The 15947-nt window shown below is 40.5% G+C and overlaps 1 protein-coding gene across 2 annotated transcripts in view; it reads right to left on the bottom strand.

Annotated features, from left to right (window-relative positions):
• Nucleotides 1–15947, bottom strand: part of CSN6 (COP9 signalosome subunit 6) — a 256482-nt gene that overhangs the window by 199611 nt on the left and 40924 nt on the right. The gene's annotated exons all lie outside the window — the stretch shown is intronic.

Genomic DNA, 15947 nt, shown 5'->3' with positions numbered 1-15947 from the left:
GGACCCCGCCTAGATTTCGCTAAAGAGAAGGAGGCCGTACCACTGAATTCTAGGAGTGAGCAAATTAACTGGTAAGCAATTATATTATTCGTGTGAATGTAACAATCCGAAACCGAAACCAAAATGATAACCTGTTCAATGCTTCTTTCCTAACCACAAATGAATTACATGTTAATACACTATAGGTTAAACGACCAGAACGCTCTCATAGACACGAAAATCCCCATCCTGATGTTCACAAGAAAATGCAACATAATCGAGCGTGATCAAGCGCTAAGCTCCGAATGATGATGAAGGATGCACTGAGAGATAACTAGCAGCCAGGAGAACTAAACACACCCACTCGCGTTTAGCCTCAGAATATGAGGAGTACCAAAAAGGGTCTATAACATTCTGGACGATTAACCTAGAATAGTCTAGTACACTACCAAAAGGTAAGAATTGTGAAGAGTTAATGTTGCAAGAGAAATTACAGAATTTCTATGAAGAGCAGATTGTACTAGCATAATACCTGATTCACACATTGACATTATGAAATGTAACTTATGCCTGAATGCCACTATTTAAACTGATCACTTAAGTAGAGTGCAAGTGTTGTATATTTAGTTTTGTTATGTGTTAATAAATATTGTTATGTGTTTTTCTAAGTCTCATCCTCTCTGCCCATATCCAATCACACCAGCACAGGTAAGAACCATCTAAAATAAGTTATTGCGGGGAATCGAACCAACGCATCGCGATTGGTCGATTCTTTAACACAGCGCTAATTCTTTGCTGCAGTCACAGGGGTTATATAAACTTCTGGAGACCGAGGGCGGGAATTTTGTCCTAAAAGATAGTGAGTTGAGTGACTAGACAGAAAAAGGGCGTCGCCCCACAGAGGAGAGGAAACAAGATGGCGCCTTGAATCAGCAAGAGAACCAACCCAATCAAGACGTGCCACGTAACCAAAGAGAACAGGGCCATCCACAAGATGAAGGCGACACCCTACAAAATGGTGTCCGTGACCAAGGATGAAATAAAGATGAGATTTATAGAAATTAAACAATGATTGCTGGTATTATTGGAATGTTGGCAGAATAAAATACTATATTATTTTTACATTTCCTACATTCAATAACGCTATATTGTTGATGTCATTATTAATATTATTTAAGTACGCACAGCAAGAAGTAGCAACTGTTTCATAAACCAGTCTAGAGAAGACTAACCAAAAGATAGAAAATAGGTAAAATTTAAGTTGCTGCTTATTGCTAGCATAAGCATTTTATACTGTCTTTTAATGTGAGTATTAATATATGTATTTAATATATATGTATGCGAACTTCAAAAGGTAAGGCTCAATCTTGTGTTGATGATATGAGTGTAGCTTAAAAATATTTGTTTTGATATAGTGAAATATTACAGGTGCTTTTTTTTTTCAGTGGGAAGAATTATATTGTAAAGTCAAGGTTATTGTTTGTACAAATAACAGTAAAATTAAAATATTAACCGAACATGGAGAGCCAGAATATAGATGGGGCAAGTTTAGCTATATCTGAAACATTGTTCCCAACGCAACCAGAGCCACCTCAAGAACAAGTAAGGGTTCAACCAGCCTCGATCGCGGGTTACCTAAACCTAATACCGATCTATCTAGGTAAAGATGATGAAGGACCTCCTGTATCCTTGTTTTTTGAATCTGTAGAAGAGATATCCGAAATTGCAAATTGGTCGGATTGCGAGAAATTAGCAGTAATTCGGTCTAGACTTAAAGGGCCAGCGGCCGAATTTTTCTCACATTCGCTCGAGTTAAGAGCGGAGAAAAATTATGAACGCTTTAAAGAAGCCTTCGTTAAACGCTTTGAACGACCAATACCTTTAATTTCTCAATTACAATTATTTAGCACCGCTAAACAGGAGGCAGGCGAGGCTGTAATACAATTTGGAACACGTTTAAGAAATTTATGCAGGGCTGCGTTCAAAAGTCGAAACGAAACACAAGAAGTGGCAGTATTAAGAGACCAAACTTTACTGGCCCAGTTCATAAACGGGTTAAGCATCAAATTGAAAGGATTAGTTTTGAGCCAGAATCCAACTACTTTTCAACTGGCTCTGGAAGTGGCGATAAGAGAGGAGGAAAATGAGAAGTTAACACATGCAAGGCAACATGTTACTATTAATTTGGCAGATGCCACTCATAAACAATGTAAACAGAATGAGACCCCCATGGAAGAGAAAATCTCTTCTTTACAACAGTCTTTTGATCGTTTGTCAACTAATGATGTTAATTTTAATGCTTTAGAAAGGCACTTGTCTTCCCTTGATAGCAAATTTCAAAATTACGCAATGGGAATAGATCGACAACTAAAAGAAATAAGACGCGATCAACGCGAACCTTGCTCTTCCTACTCGCGTCCGCCCGAAGTTAGTGGACACACAGCTGGGAGGCCAATACGAGGGAGCGCTTCGCAGGGAGAACGCTATAGCAGACAGGGAGACAGCTACGGTCAGAGAGTATCACATGACCTAGATCACCACAGGGGGCAAGCGTCGTTTCAGGGACTGGAAAGCAGCGACGTTAGCGATTATTTGGCAGGCAGACGACGCACTTTTATGCCGAGGAGAGGCAACTTTTATCGGCAGAGAATAGCGGGGAGAAACGTGTACACTCCCTCACCAAAAGTTGGGAGGTATTTTTATAGTAGAAATAATAACTGTGTTCCAGCTAGAATAAATGCAAATAATTTTAACACAGGATATAGGGAAGCATTCCAGGGTAGATATACGGAATATCGACAACCTAGGGGAACGAACCTGAGACAAATAAATCATTTGGGAATCTCTTCACGTTGGCAGAGTAGGGATAGGTCAAGTTGACAACAAAAATTTTTTCGAATGGGTATGAGAAGGAGTAGGGCAGAACACGGGGTATATACAGCAGATAATGACACAGATTTACCCCTGGTGGAAGGTTTTATACAGGGCATAAAAACAAGGTTTCTCATTGATAGTGGAGCGTCAGTTACCCTTCTTAGTGCAGGAATGTTTGACAAAATCAAACATAATAGATATTTAAGACAGAGGCCTCCCGATATTACTGTTTGTGGGATTGCTGGGAATATTGTGCCTCTCAATACAAAGATTACTGTAGAGTTAACTCTGGATGGGAAATCTTTTAAAGTAGATGCTTTTGTAGCTCTTGATAGATTAAGTCCGCGATACGAACTTATCTTAGGCTCTGATGTTTTAAGGAAATTTTCGTTTGTACTAGACGCAGGGAAAAGAATTTTAAAGTCAGTACCACTTGGGATTTGCATAAGAGAAATGGGAGTGAGAGAACGGATTATGGGCAACCAAAAGCCCTGTGTCGGGAAACTGACCTCCAAACACATTATTCCACCCAACACAGAAACGGTTTTGACCGTTCAGTGTGCAAACACATACCACCCAGGACAGTTGGTTCTTGCTGAACCCAATTATGATCTCAATAGCAGTGAATTAGCAGTTGGGAATTCTTTGGACAAGTTGTCCAAAGACAGGAAGGTGGCTATTTCAGTAGCCAACACGTCCTCTGAGCCGTTACATCTCGCAGCGGGAATGGCATTAGCGAAAATTGAGCCTATTAATATGCGCAAAGTTAATTTTGCAGGTGAACAAAGAAGGGCTGAAAGATCATCTCCGGTGACAATCGAAGATTTCGAGCTAGAACATTTAACTGTTACTGAACATCGAGAACTGGTTAAACTGTTGCATAAATATAATGATGTGTTCGCCAAGTCACCTAGCCAGTTGGGTCGATCCAATGTTGTGCAACATAGAATAAAATTAGATTCTAGTGTTCCAATTAAGCAATCTGCTTATCGCACTCCCTACGCCTTAAGATCTCAGGTAGAAGATCAAGTCAACGAACTTTTGGACGCTAATATAATCACACCTAGTTTCTCGCCTTACTCAGCGCCCATTGTGATGGTCAAGAAAAAGGATGGTAATTTACGTTTTTGTGTTGACTACCGTAAATTGAACGCCCACACAGTGGCAGATTGTTTCCCTATCCCTCAAATTCATGAGATTTTGGACATCCTTGGGAAAGCTAGATATTATTCCACTTTGGACCTACAGGCGGGCTTTTGGCAGATTCCAGTCCACCCTGCGGACCGACACAAAACAGCTTTCACTACTGGCCAAGCTTTGTACGAATTTCGACGTCTCCCATTTGGTTTAAAAAATAGTCCAGCATCGTTCGTGAGAGCCATGTCTATTGTCCTTGAAGGATTGAAAAGACAATCCATCTTTTGTTACCTGGGTGACATAATCATAGCAAGCTCCGACCTCAAAAGTCACATGGAAAGAGTGGAAATGGTCTTTCAACGATTGAGACAATACGACCTTAAACTCAAGCCATCAAAATGTGAATTTCTAAAGCAGGAAATATCTTATTTGGGTCATAGAGTCAATTCAGATGGAGTTCTTCCAGACGCAGAGAACGTGGCGGCCATCAAAAAGTGCTTGGCACCCAGAACTGTTAAGCAAGTGAGAAGATTTTTAGGGATGACTGGGTTTTACAGAAAGTTTATTAAGGATTATGCAGAAATATCTCGTCCATTAACTAATCTTACGAAGAAGGATACTCCTTTTGTCTGGAATGAAGCGACGCAGGCGGCGTTTGAAAAGTTAAAAACAGCATTGATATCGGAACCGTTGTTAATCTATCCAGACTTTTCTCAGATGTTCTATTTGAGTTCTGATGCGAGTGATTTTGCGATTGGGAGCGTATTGGAACAGATTACAAAGGATGGCTCCAGGCAGCCGATTGCATACGCAAGTAGATTGCTGAAGCAGGCTGAGAAATCATATAGCACTGTTGAAAAGGAGAGTCTAGCTGTTGTGTATTCAATCTCGCAGTTCAGACCTTACTTATATGGCAGAAAGTTTGTCATAATATCAGACAACGCCGCATTGAAGTATTTACTTCAGTTAAAGAACCCTAATCCCAGATTAACTAGATGGAACTTGATGCTGCAAGGGTACGATTTTTCAGTGGAATACCGTCCAGGTCGCCTACACTCAAATGCAGATTTCCTATCTCGACCAGTGCTGGAAGAGGAGTCTGAGCCTAAGTCACGCAGGAGAAATGTCACAAAGACAGTTGCACCCTTATCAACTGAAATCACCCTAGAAGCATTAGTGATGCCAAAAAATGCTACTAAAGATCTGGTGAGATCGTTACAGAGAGAAGATGACAAATTAAACCTCTTAATCACACAACTAGAGAATAATACTCAATCATCAGTGAAGATTCCAGATTCATACTATCTGAACGATGGAATACTATATCATTATACTCTTCCTGATGCAAGATCTACTAGAGAGGGACCTTTAGAACAATTAGTTGTTCCACATGCATTAAAATTGGAAATCATGAGAGCATGCCATGATCTTCCTCAGAGTGGTCACCTGGCGTTTGATAAGACATTACAAAGAGTTAAAAAAGATTTTTTCTGGCTGAATATGTTTACTGACATAAAAGGTTATGTAGACACCTGTGCCTCATGTTTGGAGAGAAGAGGATATAATCCTAAAGCAAAGGCAAGCCTTATGCGAGTCCCTGCTGAGGCAGCACCTTGGTACAGGGTAAGCATGGACATACTTGGGCCATTACCTACGAGTCTAGATGGGGACAAATATCTTCTAGTAGTCGTAGATTTCTTCACAAGATACGCTGAAGTGGTACCCTTGAAGACACAAAAAGCTGAAGAAGTGGCAACTGCATTTATTAATTCTGTTGTGGCAAGACATGGAATTCCACAAGTACTGTTAACAGACCGGGGTAGTAATTTTTGCAGTCAACTAATGGAAAGTATTTACAAACGCCTTGGGATTAAGAAGCTCGAGACAACTCCGTATCATCCGCAATGTAATGGCAAAGTAGAACGTCTGAACAAGACACTGGCAGCAATTCTGTCGCACGTGGTCAATACCACGCAGTCAGATTGGCATCTGTGCATCCCGCTAGCCGTGGCAGCCTATCACTCTGCTGTTCACTCATCTACACAGGAAACGCCTAATTTTTTGTTATATGGCAGAGATTTGGTCCTACCTCAACATATTTGGACATCTCAAGACCAGCCGACTTATGCTTCTTTAGAACATTACTCCGAACAAATGGTGGCAAGAATGCAACGCACATACGATATTGTTGAACAACATCTTCAAGAGGCAGCAGAAAACCAAGAACGTTATCGCTCCACCAGAGCTGTGGATAAACAGATCAGAGTAGGCAGTGTTGTATATTTATATACACCAAAAGTTAGACCAGGTCATACACGCAAATTGGCACGGCAGAGTACAGGACCTTATAGGGTAATAGCACAAACCTCTCCTGTAAATTATCAAATTCAACACATTTATAAGCCCAAGGATAAACAATTGGTTCATGTAGATAGGCTTACTAAGGTAACAGATCGTAGACCTTTTCCAGAGCTACGGATCGAGCGCTCTGAAGCTGATACTCCTCCAGGCTCAACCTTGGAACAAACTAAACCAAAACAGTTATATGAGGAAATTGAAACTGAAGAAGAGCCATGGGATGATTCGATGGATACCTCATTTGCGGTCCCGAGGCTCCCTGTTTCTATACCGTTGAGATATTTACCAGACAAGGGACAAAAATTTCAGTCAGTAGTAAAACAGGATAAGCAAGCAGAGATAGAGCAGACCAGGGGTCCAGTTGAAACCGCCCACACACCAGTCCACTCACATGGTTACAATTTGCGTAGCCGGAGTCATGCAACCCATACTCCTCAAGTAGTAACGATTGTTCCCCCCACACATGATGAAATGTTGGTTCCCGAATCAGCTTCCGATGTAAAAGAAGAAATAGGGCAAAGTAATCCCTCCAGTGAAATGCAGGCGCAGAGAACTGAACCTCCAGAGCAAAATGTGGAAGTACAGGGAAATACAGATCAGGAGCAACAACCAGATAGGGCTGAAAGAACGTTACAGTGGATGCTTGGACCACTTGCTTCGAGAATGGATTCACGAGACAATGACAGAGGTTTTGATTTAGCAGGTATTATTAGAGACGCTTGGAGAGATTGAGAAAAAAAAATAATAATAATCAGGTTCTTGGTTATTTGTTGGAAGGTCGTTCTGTTTAACTGAAGCCATTGTCACCTTGGAGCCCTATTTCCCAGGTCGTGACTACTTTTTAAGAAGAGAATGAGCTTCAAAACTGATACAATATATTTCAGAAAAATAGGCCTTTCTTGCCCTTTGCAGGTTAAGAAGGTAAACGAGGTTATTTAGTAGAAAGTTTGAGATGAAGATTGACATGAGAAGAGCACTGCTGAGACATTGTGGTTAGCAGAAATAGGATTACAGGTCGTTTGAAAAAAAAAAAAACCGCCGATTATATCCTATAAAGTGTAGTTGTAACCATTAAAAAGGAAGATACAACCTATGTACAGGGGGGGGGGGAGCAGAAGCACCAACCCCCACACTCAGATAACCTGGGTTTAGTGGAAAAGATTTGTAGGTTGTGTCACAACTCCTGATAATGAACAAACACAGGAAGGAAGTTCAGAACGAAATTGGGCGAATGATGGATATGATTATATTGTTAGGTTGATAGTGCATTAAAATGAGCTTATGGTTAAACCGCAAGAATTAGCATTTTCTTGTGTTGTCCTTACTGGCTTAATATGGCACTGTGCATCAAGAAGGTTACTTTAGTGGAAAGAAAGGAGAAAGGATAGATCTCATGGGACTCTATCATTATGTTTTGTCAACAGTTATGTTATTGCATAGATCAATGAGCAAAAAGTATCAAAATGGTGTAGTTAGAAACACAGGGAAGACGATTCAATTTATCATAACCGTAGATTGCAGGCAGAAGCATAAATTATTCTTCAAAAAAAAAAAAGAGATTAGTGCCAGAACTTTTAATTAACTGTTATTGAACAAACTCTATTATTGAGCAGATATCAATCTTTTTCCCCTCAAAATATATTTTGAGTATACCAGATTAAAGTTAGAGAGGAAGGATGCGATTGGTCTAGGGCTTCATGGGTACCCCCCTAGTTCCCTTTTGTTCTCTCTCTCTCTCATTGCATGTCTAAATTCAAGTTCAAGGAGAGGATCTAGTGAAAAAAAAAAAGAAAGGAAAAGTAATATTTGTTTTTGGAGATGAGAAGAGGCAATTAGCCTGGGGACGGCTGGTTCCTCCCAGTCACTACTTGTTTCTATCATTCTCTTTAAAGAAAAGAAAAAAAAAGAAAAAAAAAGGGGAAATTGAGATAACATCTGAATTCCAAGGTCCAAATACGAAGATTCTCTTCTTGTGTTATTTCGAAAAAAAAAAGAAGCCCAAATTTTAATCTCGAATAGAGGTTTGGAGCGATCTAAATCAGAACTTTAGTCCTACAAATAATTTTCAAATAGAACTTTATCTACTAACTCTAGCACGTAGGAAATTACAGAGCTAGTGATAATGCATTGGCATATGAAGACCAAGACAGAACAATTACATAATTATTATCAAAAAAAAAAAAAAAAAGATAATATACATATATCTTTAAAATGCGAGGACAGAAATACATCCGACCGTCCCAGGCCTTTCTTGTTTAAAAACGTAAAAGAATTTTAAAGAAGCTCCGAAAGTAGGCTCGCCCCTTCGTTACTCCGAAGAAGTTGTCCCATTGATGTTAATGACACATATGTCCGAACATTTATTTCTCCCCGTAAATCAAATGGAGTAGGAGAAAGAAGTTTTGAATCAAGTTTTACGTCTGTTTTTTATTGCAGCTTCGACGAAGGATTACCTTGGTCACGATGCATAGTAGCAACAGCTCCCCCCGACCACGACTGTTCTTCACCAAGCTTTCGACCAGGGCATATGCACCTACTAGGATAACCCCGGAAGGCACTGCTTTTGACCTGTATAGTCCGAAAGAGTACCTCGTACCCCCATTATCAGGAGTCACCGTGCAAACAGATCTTCGGATGTCCCTTCCAGAAGGGTACATAGGAAGAATTTTGCCACGGACAGGTATCCCTCTGAGCCATTATCTGGAGATTAACACAAGAACCTCAACACTGAACAGTGGAGATAATGTGGCAATTGGAATGTTTAACCTTGGTAATAGTAACTTTGGGATCCGAGCAGGAGACAGAATAGCGCAACTGGTGATTGAACGTCCACAAATTGTCCAGCTATGTGAAATGGTCTTTCCAATACCAAGTGAGAAGACTTTACCGCCGGAAAAGGTGGTAGGAATTCCGCTACAAATGCCAACTGAAGATGCGTTCTACCCCATGACACACCTTAGACGTGGTTCTTGCATTATTTTCAGCAACAAGACCTTCCACGATTGCCCTCCCCTGGTGGATGCCAACTCCATAGAGAAAGATACTTCCAGACTGATCGTGTGCTTTTCTAGTCTGGGTTTCGACGTTGTTGTACACTACGAGTTTAAGGTCAGCGAGATCATGCAGGCCCTACGTCAGGCTGCAGATGAGGATCACACAGGAGCAGACTGCTTTGTGTGTTGCGTACTAACGCACGGAGAGTGTGGAGTTTTATGTGCTCAAGACGGAAAGTATGGTATGGAGCGTTTGTTTTGCCCATTTCAGGAAAGCTCCTCACCATCATTAAGGGATAAACCGAAAGTCTTTTTAGTTCAGACTTGTCAGGGCGGTGACGTTCTCAGGGGAGTTCCAATCGCACTTTATACCGGGTCAACGGTAAATATAGCACCAGAGCCCGTCCTTCAAGCCGATTTTCTGGTTATATACTCCATAATCCCTGAGTGTGTACACTGGCAACATGCAGAGACAGGCACGTGGTATATTAACAACCTCTGTGAGACGCTGGAGTGCAGAGCGGATAAAACGGATGTCCTCAGCCTTCTCACTGTGTTAAATCGCGGAATGATTTGGGAGGCTAGGTTTATGAGGCGACCTAATCAGGCTACTCCGGAGAGGATTCCCTTGATTACCTCCCTCCTCACTAGGAGTTTATGTTTTTCACCTAAGTGGAGAGAGTCGTCCACTTCTGGCGTCCTGGCACCTCTGGACATGCATCTAAATCAAGTACCATCAGTACCTCAGTGGAGCGAGGCGCCCACTTCTGTCACTATGACAACCCCGACCATGGGGGTGTACATGGTGTCACCCACACCCCACCAGCAGGAGACGCTTCTTGGTTTCCAATCGAGAGGAGTTTTTGGACCAGCGGCATCCGAGCTAATTCCTTCCGCTTCCAGTCAAAGAGACACCCCGCTCACACAACTATATGCGCTCATGCAGGGCACTGCATGAGTTGTCTTTCCTACTCGTGAATATAATCATGTTTTCAAAAAAAAAAAAAAAAAAAAAAAAAACCGAAAGTAGCTCAGGATCTAGATCTTTATACTGTGTTCATACTATACCACAAAAGATATTTACTATTTCACCTCTTTCTTACCCTCTGATAGGCCAGAGAAGAACAGGAAAAAAAAAATCAAAGGACGTTATTAGCCAGAATGGAGATAGCTATAGGAATTCCGACAATCTTGCAAATCATGATAGTTGCACTATTGTTTCAAAGCTCAATTCTATACTCGGGACTTTTTGTTCGGCAACCACTAGATAAAGAAGCAATAGCAGGACAAACCGTTACTCTCCCATGTAAATTGGTAACAAATATCACCGCTACGGTAAAATGGGTTTTTGATGGGAAGAATATTGACAGTTACTACAGACCACGAGGTCTTCCAGATTATAAAATCATAGGATCGTCTAAAGAAAATGACTATGCACTACAAATCTCTCAGGTACAATTAATGGATGAAGGGAAATATTACTGTCAAGTACAAACCACAGATGCACATCAATACCAATCCAGTGTAGCTACATTGACTGTTTACGCAACACCGTTGCCACCTTTAATAGGAGAAGGGCCTTTCCTGAGCGGAATCGAGGGGGATCAAGCCACTCTCACGTGTAAATCCCTAGCAGGAAAACCACCCGCCATATTGCGCTGGATTAGCTTTGATGGAAACTCGGTAGTAAGATCGACGCAATCTAGTCAAGATCTATGGTCAGACCAGATCAGAATAAATACGTATCTAAAGTGGATCTTTACATTTTCGCCAGAACACGACAAAAAAGCAGTTACTTGCATAGCAAATCATGTTTCATATCCTCATCCAATGATGGTTTCTATAAGGATAATAGTAAAGTACAGACCCAGAGTTTCCTTGGAAACGACTTCGAAAGTTATTAGGGAACTTGACCGATGCAAATTGAGATGCGAAGCGTATGCAAACCCAGATGTGTTTCTTTACCAATGGTTTAAAGATAATGAACAAATAACGAAGGAAGGGAATAGTACTTTGGTAATTAGAAAGGTTCTCCGTAAAGACCATAATAGCAATTATACTTGTGTGGTTCGAAATGAATTGGGTTCAGCCCAAGCCTCATTAGTAATAGCAGTATCATATGGTCCCACGCTTCAAACGGCACTGACCGACATGGCCACGACCAAAGGAAACCCAGTGCAGTTGAAATGCGATGTAAAGGGAAATCCCCTTCCCGTGATAAAATGGTATTTTGAAGATCGGCTAATTCAAAGTAGTGTCAATTCCACTTTTTCAATTAAAAACATATCCTACGAGACATCAGGTCGTTACACATGTATAGGAGAAATCTCTGGATACCCCATTGTGAAAAGTGAATCGTTAGTCTTTGTAGAGGGACCGCCAAAAGGAAGCTGCAGTTCATCTACAGCACATTTGAGAGACACAGTTCAAGCGAAGTGCATTTTTAAACACGTACCACCATTGGGAAATGTATCTTGGAAAGGCCCAATAAAGAAGGAATTATTTGGAAAATACACCGAGGAATGGAATCCCAGAGAAGTCAGTACTACGTTAACCATTACTTCGATTCAGGCGAATCAATTTGGCTCATATGAATGCCATGCATGGAATGCTTGGGGAAGATCAATATTAACACTTCAAATTGAAAGGAATTGGTCCAAAGAGATCATGTATGCTATTCTAGGAATACCTGCTGTCTTCCTAATCGTAGCGATATTAGGAGGAGTGATCTGGAACTTATGCTCTGAAAAATTTAATAACGCAAGTGACATGGATACCTCATACAATACCTACCAGGTATATTACAACGAAAATCTGTACGAAGATGACGTCGATCATGTAGAATAAGAAAAGAAGAGATGATCAGATTCTCCTCACTATAACCCTTGAAACATCCAAGCTCTTAAATATAGTGCCTACAGTAATTCATGTGTGTGTTGTGTCTATTTCTGTGTGCAGTGATATCAGTGCGCGTTGCCAAGCTGCGATCTTCATGTTTATTCACCTGAAGTTTTCGACACCAAAGTGAAATATTCAACAGGAGATTCGCCAACCCATAAGGAAACACCCAGATTATCACATCCTCCATGAGATCGATAGTACGGGAAACAGTTTCCCTGGGAGGATGCAGAGTACTGCAGAGGGGTAGCCTTTCAGATGGAGGCCCATTTGAAGTGGTTCAATGCACCAGAAGAAAAAGAACAATGGACAGTATAGTACCAAAATATAATAGAAGTTCTCAGAATCGATGTTATGTAGAATTAGCTTAGAATTATTTGATAAAGTGAATGTTTTTGTGATTATCAATGCCTATATGAATGTTATCTGTAGTTTTAGGATTGTATGTAGCTTTGACACATATTAACCTTTGTATACCTTAGAGAATTGAAATATAACTTGTTAGATTGATTTATGCTTATATATTTAGCAAAATGATAAGAATATAGACTAATACATTTATTCTTATTTCATGTCTACTCCCGGGAACACCCGGAGAAATTTGTAAAAATGAAGAACATGTGCACCTGTGTCAGGAATTCATACCAGGAAAGAGAAAGTGTTATACCCCATCAGTCAAGAGCTAGCGAAGAACGAACTTTGTGTATCACAGCTAGAAGAAGTGCAGATGGGATCACACATACTCTATTTGAACTTACTCCAGTGCACAGGCATTTATCCATTAATCAAATATGTATCACATATAGTATTGTAGCATTTATATTGTTAACGTAATTTTCACTTATATTCTAGAAGCATGTTCTTTTTATATATCAGGCAAATATACATTAGCGCCTATAATAATCAAGTATTTATCTTATGTGTTGTTAAAGTTAAATGTGTTAAAGTGTTTATCTTGTGCTATATGTATTCCAGTGATTTATATACTCAGATTACTCTAGATTAGTTTTTCTCAATATTATACACGATGGTAATAGGCTTAGTTTATTACTAGCCTGACACCTTTAGTATTTTTGTGTGCACACCTTATGTTACGATAACACAGATAATTTGGATTACAGTTTGTAAAGGAAAGAAGCATGAGGAAATTTTAAGTCGATGTCTTCACGTCCCACGAACAGAATCTCCGGATGCGAAGCCATTGTCCCGGATCCGGCGATTCTGTTGGTGAGAGCAGGGGAGAATGTGAGACTGATAAATTCTCAGCTCACGACGATCGGATAGATCTCATTCTTTGTTCAATAAATAAAACCGATATTCAGGATATTAGGGCGAAATTATCGAAAAACAGTTTTCAATTAGAATTCGTAATATTCAAGTTAGGGAAAGCCAAACCGAAAGTATTAAAGAGAAGATGTGAGTGAGCCAATGAGAAGGCAAGAGCCCATGACTAACACAAACTTACTTTCGCTCTGAACAGGGGATCGTAACGGGGGTAGAAAGAGTCAGCGAGAACTTCGGCCCCGCGCTAACGATAATAAACAAAATAGAAGGTTTAGGTTGATAGCAAAACCAGGCTCACACCTGCCTGTGACGCAGACTTGGGCAACTAAAAGAACAGGACTCTGTCATATTTATGACTTTCCCCACTGTCATTGGGAGGGAGCGAAGAATTCCTCATTGTTGAGTAATCAACGAAGAAAAAAGTTAAAGAGGGAAAGTAGCGCTCAAGTCCGAGATATATACAGGAGGGCTGAGTCAGAAAAGAGAGGAGGAGGACGACGGCGTTCACGACAGAGAAGGAGACAGATTCGGACGGAGACAGAGACGGAGAGAGGACACCGAAGAGAGGAGAGTTGGCTCTTCGCAGATGAACACCTAGTCGAAAGATCGCAAGGGCAGCGAGAGACAAAGGCTGAGAAGGAGCAGATCGGCCACCAGAAAAGTCGCCCGAAACCCAGTAGAGGACCCCGCCTAGATTTCGCTAAAGAGAAGGAGGCCGTACCACTGAATTCTAGGAGTGAGCAAATTAACTGGTAAGCAATTATATTATTCGTGTGAATGTAACAATCCGAAACCGAAACCAAAATGATAACCTGTTCAATGCTTCTTTCCTAACCACAAATGAATTACATGTTAATACACTATAGGTTAAACGACCAGAATGCTCTCATAGACACGAAAATCCCCATCCTGATGTTCACAAGAAAATGCAACATAATCGAGCGTGATCAAGCGCTAAGCTCCGAATGATGATGAAGGATGCACTGAGAGATAACTAGCAGCCAGGAGAACTAAACACACCCACTCGCGTTTAGCCTCAGAATATGAGGAGTACCAAAAAGGGTCTATAACATTCTGGACGATTAACCTAGAATAGTCTAGTACACTACCAAAAGGTAAGAATTGTGAAGAGTTAATGTTGCAAGAGAAATTACAGAATTTCTATGAAGAGCAGATTGTACTAGCATAATACCTGATTCACACATTGACATTATGAAATGTAACTTATGCCTGAATGCCACTATTTAAACTGATCACTTAAGTAGAGTGCAAGTGTTGTATATTTAGTTTTGTTATGTGTTAATAAATATTGTTATGTGTTTTACTAAGTCTCATCCTCTCTGCCCATATCCAATCACACCAGCACAGGTAAGAACCATCTAAAATAAGTTATTGCGGGGAATCGAACCAACGCATCGCGATTGGTCGATTCTTTAACACAGCGCTAATTCTTTGCTGCAGTCACAGGGGTTATATAAACTTCTGGAGACCGAGGGCGGGAATTTTGTCCTAAAAGATAGTGAGTTGAGTGACTAGACAGAAAAAGGGCGTCGCCCCACAGAGGAGAGGAAACAAGATGGCGCCTTGAATCAGCAAGAGAACCAACCCAATCAAGACGTGCCACGTAACCAAAGAGAACAGGGCCATCCACAAGATGAAGGCGACACCCTACAAATACTACTATGATAGCAAATAGTGACAGGTAAACAAATTATAGCATAACTACAAAAGAAGTATTAATTAAACTCAGAATCTCTCTCTCTCTCTCTCTCTCTCTCTCTCTCTCTGTGCAGGTGAACAGAGAGAGAAACATTATGCCAATGAAATATAAATACTCATCATTATAATGATGCATTACTATAAGGCAGGTATAATAAACACATTAATGACAAAAAAGAAAGCCATGTCCAGTGGCAGCATTTCTGTAAGATATAGTAGCAATGATAGTTAATTGTCATAATTTAGCAATATTTGCAGGTAGTAATACCTATCACCACTGCAAAATGGATTATAAGCTGTTCCCACATAGCTGATGTATGACGGGCATTCGATAAATTATCTACCCACCTATGAAGGAAATGAGATAGAGGCAAAAATCTTTTTTTTATTTTCCAGTGTAACTCCCCTGATCTTCAATACACTTGTTCCATTTTGTTGGCAATGAGAAAATACCAGACAAATAAATTCTTTGTCCTGCCCATCAATGAATGCAGAAAGAGTAATGTCCACACATGTTTTTCTGTAGTGTCGAAACAGGAAATAGTAGCCCATGTGCCAAGGGAAATTTACCAACTATAAGTCAGTGCATGCCACTAGGAAATCTCTTTAGCATGGTTAGAGCATTGCTTAACTGTGCTTGGATGCATTGTACTGATGTTATTGATAAAGAGGCTGAGATTCTTAGGGTTACATTGGATTTGGCCA

This window comes from Mastigoproctus giganteus, chromosome 9 (assembly GCF_048544385.1).
Source record: "Mastigoproctus giganteus isolate SK-2022 chromosome 9, ASM4854438v1, whole genome shotgun sequence".
NCBI classification, from domain to species: Eukaryota; Metazoa; Arthropoda; class Arachnida; order Uropygi; family Thelyphonidae; genus Mastigoproctus; species Mastigoproctus giganteus.
This window is presented reverse-complemented; position numbering and strand designations above follow the sequence as displayed.